General features: G+C 40.2%; 1 long non-coding RNA gene across 1 annotated transcript in view; it reads left to right on the forward strand.

Moving 5' to 3' along the window:
* Positions 1-11,320, forward strand: part of LOC309620118 — a 49,942-nt gene that overhangs the window by 19,158 nt on the left and 19,464 nt on the right. The window contains exon 1 of the long non-coding RNA XR_014239423.1: positions 1-11,141. This exon is cut by the window's left edge and continues 19,158 nt beyond it. This is a non-coding gene — a long non-coding RNA (uncharacterized lncRNA). The remainder of the gene's footprint in view (positions 11,142-11,320) is intronic.

Raw genomic sequence — 11,320 nt, forward strand, 5'->3', positions numbered from 1 at the left:
AAGCCTTCAGGGTAAAGAATATCTATGTTACAGCACAGGTAGAAATCTGTTCATTTTCAGTGCGACAAAACTGTCTGCAAATAGCCAGATGATCACTGATTGGCTGTAAAACATTCATTATCAACTCAAGGGTCAACAGAGTTTGCATTATTAATTGCCACCTGTCCAAGTTCGCATGGCATCTGACTTGTGCAAAATTAGCATGACTACCTGCAAATGGAAACACCTATTCATGAGCACTGTATATTTTCCCTTAGTTGAAAATAGGGTACCCATATGCATTCTTCCTGATATATCTTATTGGCATGTTGACCATCTTAAAAAATCATTGCTGTACAGTGCCTCAATTCATTAACAACTTCATTGACACAACATTTAATTAATAATCAAGTCACTTTTAGTATGGTTTTTGTAAATGAATTTGATGCACTTATTCAAATGTCCAATGACAGCAGTAAAACAATTGGCCTGGAAACTGGCTGTTTTAGAAGGTTTTAGCATTTGAGCTCAGAAATATGTTAAATCTACTTCCTTACACAATATGTCAAGATTTCTTGATTTTGAACCGTGATATTTATTTGATATTTTAGCTATTATCTCCCCTGGGTGTACAATGAAGATTTATAAAGAAACGTAGGAGAACAGAGACTAGATTGGCAGATATTATAACATTTCTAGTTCTGGGTTACCAGTGAATCTTTGCTACAATATAATTGCACCATACAACTTCAAGGCAAGGACAGATCTGGAAATTTTTGCCGTCATCATGTAGTTCTCATTTTACTAAGGAGGAAGCTGAAGCCAAGAGATGTCAAGTACATTGCTCAGGGTCACAGGCCTAGGTAGTAGCAGAATTGAAATTGGAACTCAGGTTATCATTTCTAAAGCTACTTCTCTTTTCACTTTAGTATAAAATAGGCTTGTATTAGAGCTCGCTGGGAATTTACTCAGAAGGAACTCATTATTAGGTGGCTTTTCATGATGTGAACCTGGAAAATGATTTACAAAGTCTGATAAATTTAGAAGGTGTGTGTGTGTGTGTGTGTGTGATGGCACTACATTCTTGAATAATTGTATGTGTAATGATAGAACCAAATTATAATGAGCCTTCCACATGGAGCCAGCTGCAGATCTTTTTTGGATTGTTTAGATATTAGACCTTAGAGCTAAAAGAACTTTGGGTCAGTGGTTCCTAATCTCTCAGGGGTTAAGGACCTCTTTGAGTGTCAGAGAAAAGCTTTCTCCTCATGAAAATGCGTATGCTCACAAGATTGTGTATATTACATCCAGGGGTTCCTGGAGCCACAGTAACTCAGGATGAGCTCCTTTCACACTTTCTCATTTGCAAAATGGGTGTGTGTGGGCGGGGGAGGTTAGATCCTGCTTTATAAGGTACCTGCTCCAACTCCTGTACTTCGTACAGAGGAGGATACATCTAAATAGAGAGGGGGAGAGACTTCCAAAGTTCACACACCCTGCCCCTAATTTGTAGAGTTTAGGCTACTGTTCTTCCCACTTAACCAATTCATTGCAGTATTTTTTTTGTCTTTTTCCGCAGAAGATGATATGTGAGTGAAATACTATAATATTTGCTTATATATACTAGATCATGCTTTCACTGCAAAGCGTGGAGACACTAATTTTTATTCATAACTGCTAAGGCATACCTTCAAGAAAAGTTCCATATATAAAAAGCATCCGTAACAGGAGCTTGTGTTATAAAGAATACTGAGTTTAGGGCTTCACACAGATCCTAATTGCAAGGTGTAATTGTTTATATACTCCTTGCTGCTAGGTAAGGAAACAGCCGCTGAGACTGGCACTACGAGATAGCTTTCTTTCACAGAATATCATTCCTGCCATTATTGTATAAAGATAATTAGAAGTGGTTTAGTCTTTAAGTCTCCAATGGTTAGCTTGACAATTATAAAATTAGTGTACTTTTTAGATGACATACTTAGTTACATAATTGTCACAATTATCCAAATTACTTCCCATAAAGGCAGCAAAGTGCACGTGTTCTGAAATTCATCATTTGGCTTATTGATGTCGTTCCCGGTTGCCCCTCACATCCATTTGTCGAACAGCTTTGCAAAGGCTTTGCCTTGACAGAGAGATCAACAAAGCACCATGACCACCTGCTTGACTGGGGCGCAGAGGGAACTGTTTCATATGGCACTGCAGAGTTAACCACTCAAAATGCATTGTCCCTGGTTTAATAGGCTTCTGGCCAATCCATAAAGAAAAAAAGGCAGGAGGGGGACTGAGAACGCTTAGCGGAGATGCAGCAGTGCGACACTGAGAACCTACTCTCTGCATAACCCTGAAAGCCAGTTAGCAGACCTGCAAACATAAGAAACTAAGGACACCTGCCTTTCCAATCATTATTTTTTACTTTTGTGATGAAAGCGTAAAGTACAAATGTTACCAATTTAAATATTGATATTCACATTCTTTCCCCATGGTAGACAGAAAACCCTTTGATTTTGCTCTTAGCAGGAAATAACTATTGCAGTAGAGACCCATGTAGGCTGATGCTTCCCCTCTCATCACATCTTACAGAGTTCCACTGAAGTGATCTTCCTAATGGCATCTGATCCGTTTATGCTCCAGATTACAAACCTCTGTTTGCACTCTCTTGCTACTCTATCACTTACAAGATTAAGTGCATTTTCCTTAGCTTGGCAAACAAGATCTTTCATGATCTGACTTCCTTTCCAAATGCATCCCCTACATATGTAACCTACACTGGAGCTCACTGAGCTATCCGAAGTGTCACCTGTCACGCCAGGCTCTTGCTTCCTTTCTTCTTAATTTTCTGTCCTGTGTGCTAGAATTGCCATCCTCCTTGGCCATGTAAAACTCATTCCACAAGACTGCATATTATTGAAGACTTCCCTAACATGTTCCTTCCCCTATGACAGAGTTAATTAATCTGCTTTATGTTCACCAGTGCGTAGAGGGCTTTGGTATGGCACACACCAAGCGGTAGTGCAGCTTATGTGTATTTCTTTCTCTATTAGACCCAAGGTCAGGAAATGTGTTTTGTTTAACTTTGTTTTCTTTATCTATGCCACCAGATTCATACTTTAAAAAAGTTGGTAAATTCTCATTCCTGCTCTTCCCCCTTCCAGATGGAACACAAGCAAATTGGTGACTTTGTGCTCATTAAGATATCTAAAAGATTTACTTTCAGCCCTGAGGACAAATATATATTTAGCCATTTATTTTTCTACCATTAAAAAAGTGATAGTAGAATAATTAGTGCTTGATAAGTCAGCCAAAATGGCTTGACCATTTTTTATAATTCCACCTGTTCCTTGATGGTTTTATTGCTTTAAGCGGTACAACAGAATAATATCCAGTCTTAAAAATGCAGATGCCTCAGACTCAGCCCCCAGAGATTAGATTTCAATTAGCCTGGGGTGGGGCTCAGATATCAGAATTTTTTAAAAGCTCCTCAGGGTATTGACATACGCAGCCAGGGTCAAGAATCAGTTGTGTAGAAGCTGGAATTGACAGTTGAATCAATGTCAACAGTTTCTACTTGTCCTTCATTGGAAAGGATTGTTTCTTTAGAATATTTACTTACATTGAGCACTTTTCATATCTTACATGCACATTACATACTCTCACATACACTTTACATATAAGACATTACATATTTTATCATTATATATATCCATTAGGTGCCATTTGATAGATGAGCTGGCCATGGCAGTGGGCATCTGTAGTAATAATTAGAGCTGAGTTTGAACATGTAGCAATGTGTTGGGCTGCACCCTGCAGGCCTACTTGCCCAGCCTCAAGACTGAAGAAAGAGCCCGGAGTCAGTGACAGAGACATCAATGGTTTAATGGATGGGGGATCTTACACGTCTGAAGCAAGGTCCTGGAGCGACATTTCCCCTGCTCCCCCGTGTGCTACAGAAGACGGGCAGGACATGGCAGCAGTGTTTGCTCCCTGGGGCAGGGTGAGGTTACCAGTTATAAGGGGAATTGACATCAGGTTGGCTCATCCATTACCAGGGAAACCAGCAGAGGGGCATGCCCCCCACAGCCCATTTGATAAGCTATCATGGTGGAGATAATTCTGATCTAAAGATTAGAATAGTCACTAGCTAGGGCCTGGGGCAAGTATGTAGGAAGGTCAGTCATGTGCATAGGCTGTAGATGAAGCAGGCACTGGTCAGGCAGGGGATGTACAGAGAGCAAGAGAACAGCCATCTTGGGTAGCCTGACCATTCACAATGGTTTCTAGTGATCCATCTGGTTTGGACATGGGTACAAAAACAATAGGGTCTAACCCAGGGATTCTAAATAAGTTTCACCACAGCAGCTGCTTGGAGATCTGAGCTGTGAAGGCTCCTTAGAATTCAAGAGGGCTCAACAGGAAAGAGTGCTGTGGTACTAGGGTCAACTAGGCATAATGCCATAGTCCTGGGCTGGGGCAGTAAATCGATACGTGTGTGTAGGTACTTTAAATGTTTCTCCAGATATTTGTTTTTTCAGACGTCTTTTCACCATCCAGCTAATGGAAACTGATGCATTCATCAGTGACCTGGAACAGAGCTGACTCAACGACCTGTGCTGAGGTATCGAATAGCTTTTGCAAATTAATGTCATGTAGCTCATGGCTGCAAGAGGTTTGTCTCCTATTTCCAGAAAGGCTGAGAACTGAAGGTCATATCACATCTCTTCATGACTCCCGCTGAAAGTAGGTTTGGTGGTATTGAAGCAGCTGAAACCACCAGAGCTTGGGGATGTCTTAGATATAGATAAGAATTTGCCTGCCAGTAAAAATATTATAAGACCTCTTTGTCTCTAAGAGAGAGCACATATTGCCCCTTCTTTCACTGCCTATGAAAAAAGAAAACTGATCTATAAAATGAAATTGGATCTGTGCACTTCTGAGATCCATTCCTATCTGATTTATGCCTTCTGTACACACTGGAATATGGGAGTAAGATATAAATTTCTCAGGTATTCTAATAAATTTCCCTTCTCATCATTTAAGACTAGTCCTACTGCTGGGAGAATACATTCTCTTAAAGGGCATCTAACACTAATCTTTCACTGCATATTGGAAACTATAATCCTAGGGTTTGTTAGCATTTTTCCAACCTTTGTGATACCTCTCTGAAGGGCAGTATAAGAGATTATATTTATTTATTTGATTGCAAAATATTATGAGTAAGGAGTAAAACTAACTTAGTCAAAGATTTGGGGGCAAAAATAAAAGCAGTGACACTACATATACACATTAAGTTTATAGCATAACTCAATTCAGAAACATTAACGTGTAAAAAAGATATAGGTATACTTAGAATCAAAGAAATATTGAAGTACCATCTTCTTGCCTTTATATAGACATTAGAGTTTACTGAGAATTTCTGCAGTTTCCATTTCATGAGATCTTTAAATAGAAATCTGGGGAGTTGGGCTCAGAGGGGGAAAAAAAACACTCATACCAATGGGAGTGAGGAGAAGGGATCAGGAAGAAGGGTCTGAGGCACATGACTGCTGATGTCCTTCTTCACGTGGGCTTTTCTCCCTGGATCTCTCCCTGCCATCAGTTCTAAAGCTGCATGCTGATGAAGGAAGCCAGAAACACCTGGAAGATTCTCCTGAGAATCCTTCCAGAGGTACTTTTTGGCACATATGAGTGCCAGAGTCACTTGTTCTAGTGAAAGTCAGGATGATTAAATGTGGGGATAAAAAATGACGTTTTGTTTTATAGAAGTTTTATTACAGTGTTTTTTTTGCTGTTTTCTTTTTAACTAAATGGAAAAGTGAATCATGATTAGTCAAGTAGTGATATTATGAGCATATGATGGATATTCTCTACAGAGTACAGTAAATTTTCTTTAAAATGGTATATTGCTTTTACCATCAGTTCAATAATGTTGGACAGTGAATTAAATAGAGAAAATAATTTAATATTTTACTTTAGACAAAATAATAATAGATGTATTTTTCAGTGCAAACTAATGACTTCCAATTTTTGAATCCTTCCTGCTATAGAAATAAAAATATAGGAAAAATATTCGTTGTGACCTTTTTTATATTTAAATATTGAATTCATTTATTTAGGTTTATTGGAAGGAGTACTGATATGACTACATTTCCTCCAGTGTTTAATCGTGCTTATTGAACAGATTTCTATTTACTCAATTTGAATTGCCCAAATATACATATATATTTTTTATTGTGGTTAGAACACTTAACATGAGATCCGTCCTCTTAACAATTTTGAAATGCATAATACAGTATTGTTAACTTTAGACACCATGTTGTACAGCAGGTCCCTAGAACTTATTCATCTTGCATACCTAAAACTTTATACCCATTGAGCAAGAACACCCCATTTCCCCCTCCCTCCAGCAACTCAAGATGACCACTCTACTCTCTGCTTCTATGAGTTTGACTATTTTAGATTTCTCATATAAGTGAAATCATGCAGTATTTTTCCTCCTGTGACTTGCTTATTTCACTTTAACACCTTTCAGATTCACCCATGTTATTGCATATGGCAGCCTGGTTTTGAAGGCTGAATAATATTCCATTGTGTGTGTGTATTCATTTTTTGTATCCATTCATCTGTTGATAGATATTTAGTTAGTTTCTATATCTTGGCCAATGTGAATAATGCTGCAATGAACATAGAAATGCAGATATCTCTTCAAGATACTAATTTAAAATTCTTTTGTATGTATACTGAGGAGTGGGATTTCTGGATCATATTTTAGTTCTATTTTTAATTTTTGAGGAATCTCCATACTGTTTTCCATAGCAGCTGTGCCATTTTGCATGCCTGCCAACAGTGCACAAGGGTTCCCTTTTTGCCCTATCCTCACCAACACTTGTTATCAGGTGTGAGGCAGTATCTTATTATGGTTTTGATTTTCATTTCCCTGATGATTAGTGATGTGGAGCCCCTTTTCATACACATGTGGGCGATTTGTATGTCTTCTTTATTCCGTTTCTTTGCCCATTTTTAAATCAGGTTAGTTGCTTTTTTTTCTTTTGAGTTGCATGGGTACCTTACATATTTGGGGTATTAATCCCTTATCATGTATATGGTTTGCAAATATTTTCTCCCATTCTGTAAGCTGCCTTTTCATTCTGCTTATCGATTGTTTCCTTTACAATGCAGAAGCTTTTCAGTTCCACGTACTTCCACTTGTCTATTTGTTGTTGTTGTTCAACACGTCTTTATAACAGGGGCGGAGCGGGCGCACGTTATCGCGCGACGCTGAGCGTGAGACCGTTAGCGCGAGAGCCTGAGCGCTGCGGCGAGAAGTGCTGCTCCGCTCACAGCCCGGCAGGGGTCGTCGCAGCCGAGAGTGTGGTGAGAGGCGGATCGGCCGTCTCCTCGGAGCCCTCCGGGCTCTCGGGCCTTGGGCCGGCGGGCGAGCTGAGGGGCCCCGGGACAGGCTGAGGACTGTGTCCCGCAGAGCTCCAGAGCCCTCGCCACGGCTCCGAACTGGCCGAGCCCAGGCCTGGAAGCAGTGGCGAACCTCTCCGCATACCCACCTCCGCGACGTAATGGCGTCCGTCTCCATGGGTCGCCGCCTATGGAGGCCTCAGCAACTGGAGTATACGGGACCCTGCGATTAAGGTAACAGCTTCAACCAGCTTCAGTCTCTCAGTTCAAGTTTCAAAACTTAGTCCAGCTTAGATCAGTTGTCTACCCCTAGGAGGTGGTTAGAGGTCAGGGTTAAGTGGCCAGGACATTGAACATCATTACTTCAGGTCCACCTCTGTGGTGGGGCTATTCTCAAAGAAGGGCAATTGTCGTGAGCTGGGAATTAACGTGACTGGTATTTGCTACAACATGTATTCCTATCGATCCTATACAGATGATTCTCTCCAGTTTACATGAAAAGCCTGAGGGCCAGTGGGGTCCTGGGTGCCTTGTTCCCTCAGTGATGATGGCTGGGCAGGGTCTGGGGACCTGGCCCTGAGGGCGCCGCCAGCTGAGATCAGTGCTGGACGGATGCTCCCGGGCAGGGACCCCCCCCCCCCCCCCCTTAACCAGGGCCTGGACCTCGGAGGGCGAAAGTTGAGCCTTGGGACCTTGCCCTTTCTTGTCAGAACAGAGGAGAAATATTTGTTTGGTGGAGGTTTACAGGAACATTGTGACCTGACCATGACCTGACCTCAAGAAGAAATGATCTGACACCAAGAAGTTTGCAACAACTAACTATGCCCCTCCCTCACCTTTCCTATAAAAGGGCTTTGCTGAAACCTTTTGGGGAGTTTGGGATTTTTAAGGCCTGAGCCACCCGTCTCCTTGCATTGCTCTGCAGTAAACATTTCTCTGCTGCTCACGCTGACGTTTTGGTACTATTTGGCCTCACTGTGTTACCCAGTCCAAGCTCGCTGTGCTCGCCCCACGACAGGCCAATGAACCAGAGACGAGATGTTGAGGCACGGAAGACGACTTTATTCGGAAAGCTGGCAGACGGAGAAGGTGGCAGACTAAAGTCTCAAAATAACCATCTTATCAGGGTCTGGATGCCAGTTTCTTTTACTGCACAGAGAGGGGGAGGAGATGAGGAAGTAAAGTAAAAAGGCCATAAGTTTTGCAAATATCCCCTGGAATGGCCAGCCTCGGGGAGGGGATGTGTTAATTTCTTCTTTCTTGTAACCATCCACAGGTGGGCGGTCCGGATGTTTCCCTGAACAAAGGCACTTTGGTTTAACATTCAGGCAGAAGGGCAGGGTTCCCCGAGGCAGGCCATTATGTATAGACTGTATCCTTTCAGTGAACGAAAACAGCGGAAAGCAAAGTTTAAAATAAAAGAACAGATCCAACATGTAGTCAGATTTGGCTCTTTCTTGTTACAACTGTGCGTGGGGCACATGGACTTTAGTTTAATAACATCTTGGCTTTCATATCCCCATCTCCTGAGAAAGATATTGAGTCAGAGACCTTTCCCTAGATCTTCTCATACAGCAAACCTTGGGTTCTCCTATGCAGAAAGAAACCAGTGATTACTCCATATACAGCTGCAGTAGTCTAAAATTAGCTGAAATTGATTATTCCATTCTCATTTACTGAAGTTTCCTGTCTTAGGCTGCTATAACAAAATACCATAGACTGAGTGGCTTAAGTAACAAGACATTTAATATTTCTCACAGTACTTGAGGGTTTTGGCTTACAGATGGCCACATCATCTTGCTGTATTCTCACATGGCAGAGAAAGAGGGCTCTTGGATTTTTCCCTCTTCTTATAAGGTATTAATTCCATCATGAGAGCACCCTCATGACCTCATCTAAACCTAATTATATCCCAAATGCCCCATAGTAATAATTGTAATGCCCCATAGGTAGTAATTATATCCACATACTATCACATTGGAGGTTACAGCTTCAAAATATGGATTTTGGGAGGACACAATTCACTCCATAGCAATTCCTAAGTAAACTATCTGCTGGCCAGGAGAACCAGCCCAGTTTTGTAGTATGCAATGTTCTTCATTCACCAGGGACTCAAACTAGACTTCTCTATTTTCTTGATTTTATTTCATGTATTAAACTGAAGTTGTGTCCTAATTAAAATGTGGTAGTAGGTAGGCAATATATATAGAAATTATGACTTTTTTCTTTCTTTTAATTACCATAGAAATATTTTATAAATTATTTGTTGGTGAGCTTTTGATTCAATACTTTCTTGAAAAATAATTCTCTTGTTGTTGTCATGGAAAACCAGAAAGACACTGATCTGCAACAGTCATTGTATATTATCTATTATTGTGAAACAAATTACTTCAAAACAGTGGCTTAAAACATTAAGCTATTATTGCCTGCTTTCTGTGATAGGAATCTGAGAGTGGCTTATTTTGGTGCCTCTTGTTCAAGGTCTCTCATGAGATTACAATCAAGTTTTATACCAGATGCAGTCTCATCTGAAGGCTTGTTGGGAGTGGGGGCAGGTAATTTACTTCCAACTCACTTATGTAGTTTTCTGTAGGTCTTGGTCCCTTGCTTGTGAGCCTCCTCAAAGGATTGCCTCAAGGCATAGCAGGTAGCTATTCTCAAGGCAATTACTGCAGGACAGAGGGAGAGAAAGCTTCCAAGATGGAAGCCACAGTCTTTTTATAACCAAAACAGCCAATAAACATATGAAAAAATACTCAACATCATAAGCCATTTGTGAAATTCAAATCAAAACCACAATGAGATACAACTTCAGACCCATTAGGATGGCTAAAATTAAAAAAAAAAAAAGAGAGAGAGAGACTATAATAAGTGTTGGTGAGGGTTTGGAGCAATTGGAACCATTGCTGGTGGGAATGTAAAATGGTATGACCACTGTGGAAAACATTTTGACATTCCTTAAAAAAGCTAAACATAGAATTTTCATATGACCCAGCAATTCCACATCTAAGTATACATGCAAGATAATTAAAAACATGTCCACAGGAAAAATTGTACATGAATATTCATAGAAGCATTATTCATAGCAGCCAAGAAGTGGAAACCACCCAGATGTCCATCAGTTGATTAAACAATAAACATATGTTTGTATTTCCATTCAATGAAATATTACTTACCCCCCAAATGAGTGAAGTACTGATAAATATTATAACATGCACTAAGAGAAAAAATCCTAGGTTAATTAAAAGAAACTAGATAAAAAGTAGACAAAAAAGTATGCGTATCCTATCATTTAATTTATATTAAATTTCGAAAATAGGAAAATCCATTAAATCAGAAAGTTGATTAGTGTTTGCCAGGGGCTGGAGGAGGAGGAAATAGAGAGTGACTGCTAATGGGTATAGATTTTCTCTTGAGGTGGTGAACATGTACTGGAATTACATAGTGGTGATGGTTGTATGACTCTATGAATATATTAACACTCAGTGAATTATACACCCTAAAAAGGTGAATTTTATATTTGTGAACTATATCTCAATAAAGATATCAGTAAATAAAAGTGAATAAAAATGACTATGAGTGCAATCATGAGTCTACTACAGACTCCAAAAGAAGAGATGAGTAGGAAACATCAGAATGATGTTTATTTTTTAGTGAACGTTACGTATGGGTGGTATAGTTGCTGATCCCAGGATAATTCCAGTAAATATACATAATCATAGAGAGAATGATTAGAGATTCAGAGGTCTAGTCTGGTTTAGATTAGCTTCTTTTTTTTTTTTTTTTTTTAAGATTTATTTATTGATTGATTGATTGCTATGTTGGGTCTTCGCTTCTGTGCTAGGGCTCTCTCCAGTTGCGGCAAGCGGGGGCCACTCTTCATCGCGGTGCGCGGGCCTCTCACTATCGTGGCCTCTCTTGTTGCGGAGAACAG

This window comes from Balaenoptera borealis (genome assembly GCF_965194805.1).
Source record: "Balaenoptera borealis genome assembly, chromosome: X".
NCBI lineage: Eukaryota > Metazoa > Chordata > Mammalia > Artiodactyla > Balaenopteridae > Balaenoptera > Balaenoptera borealis.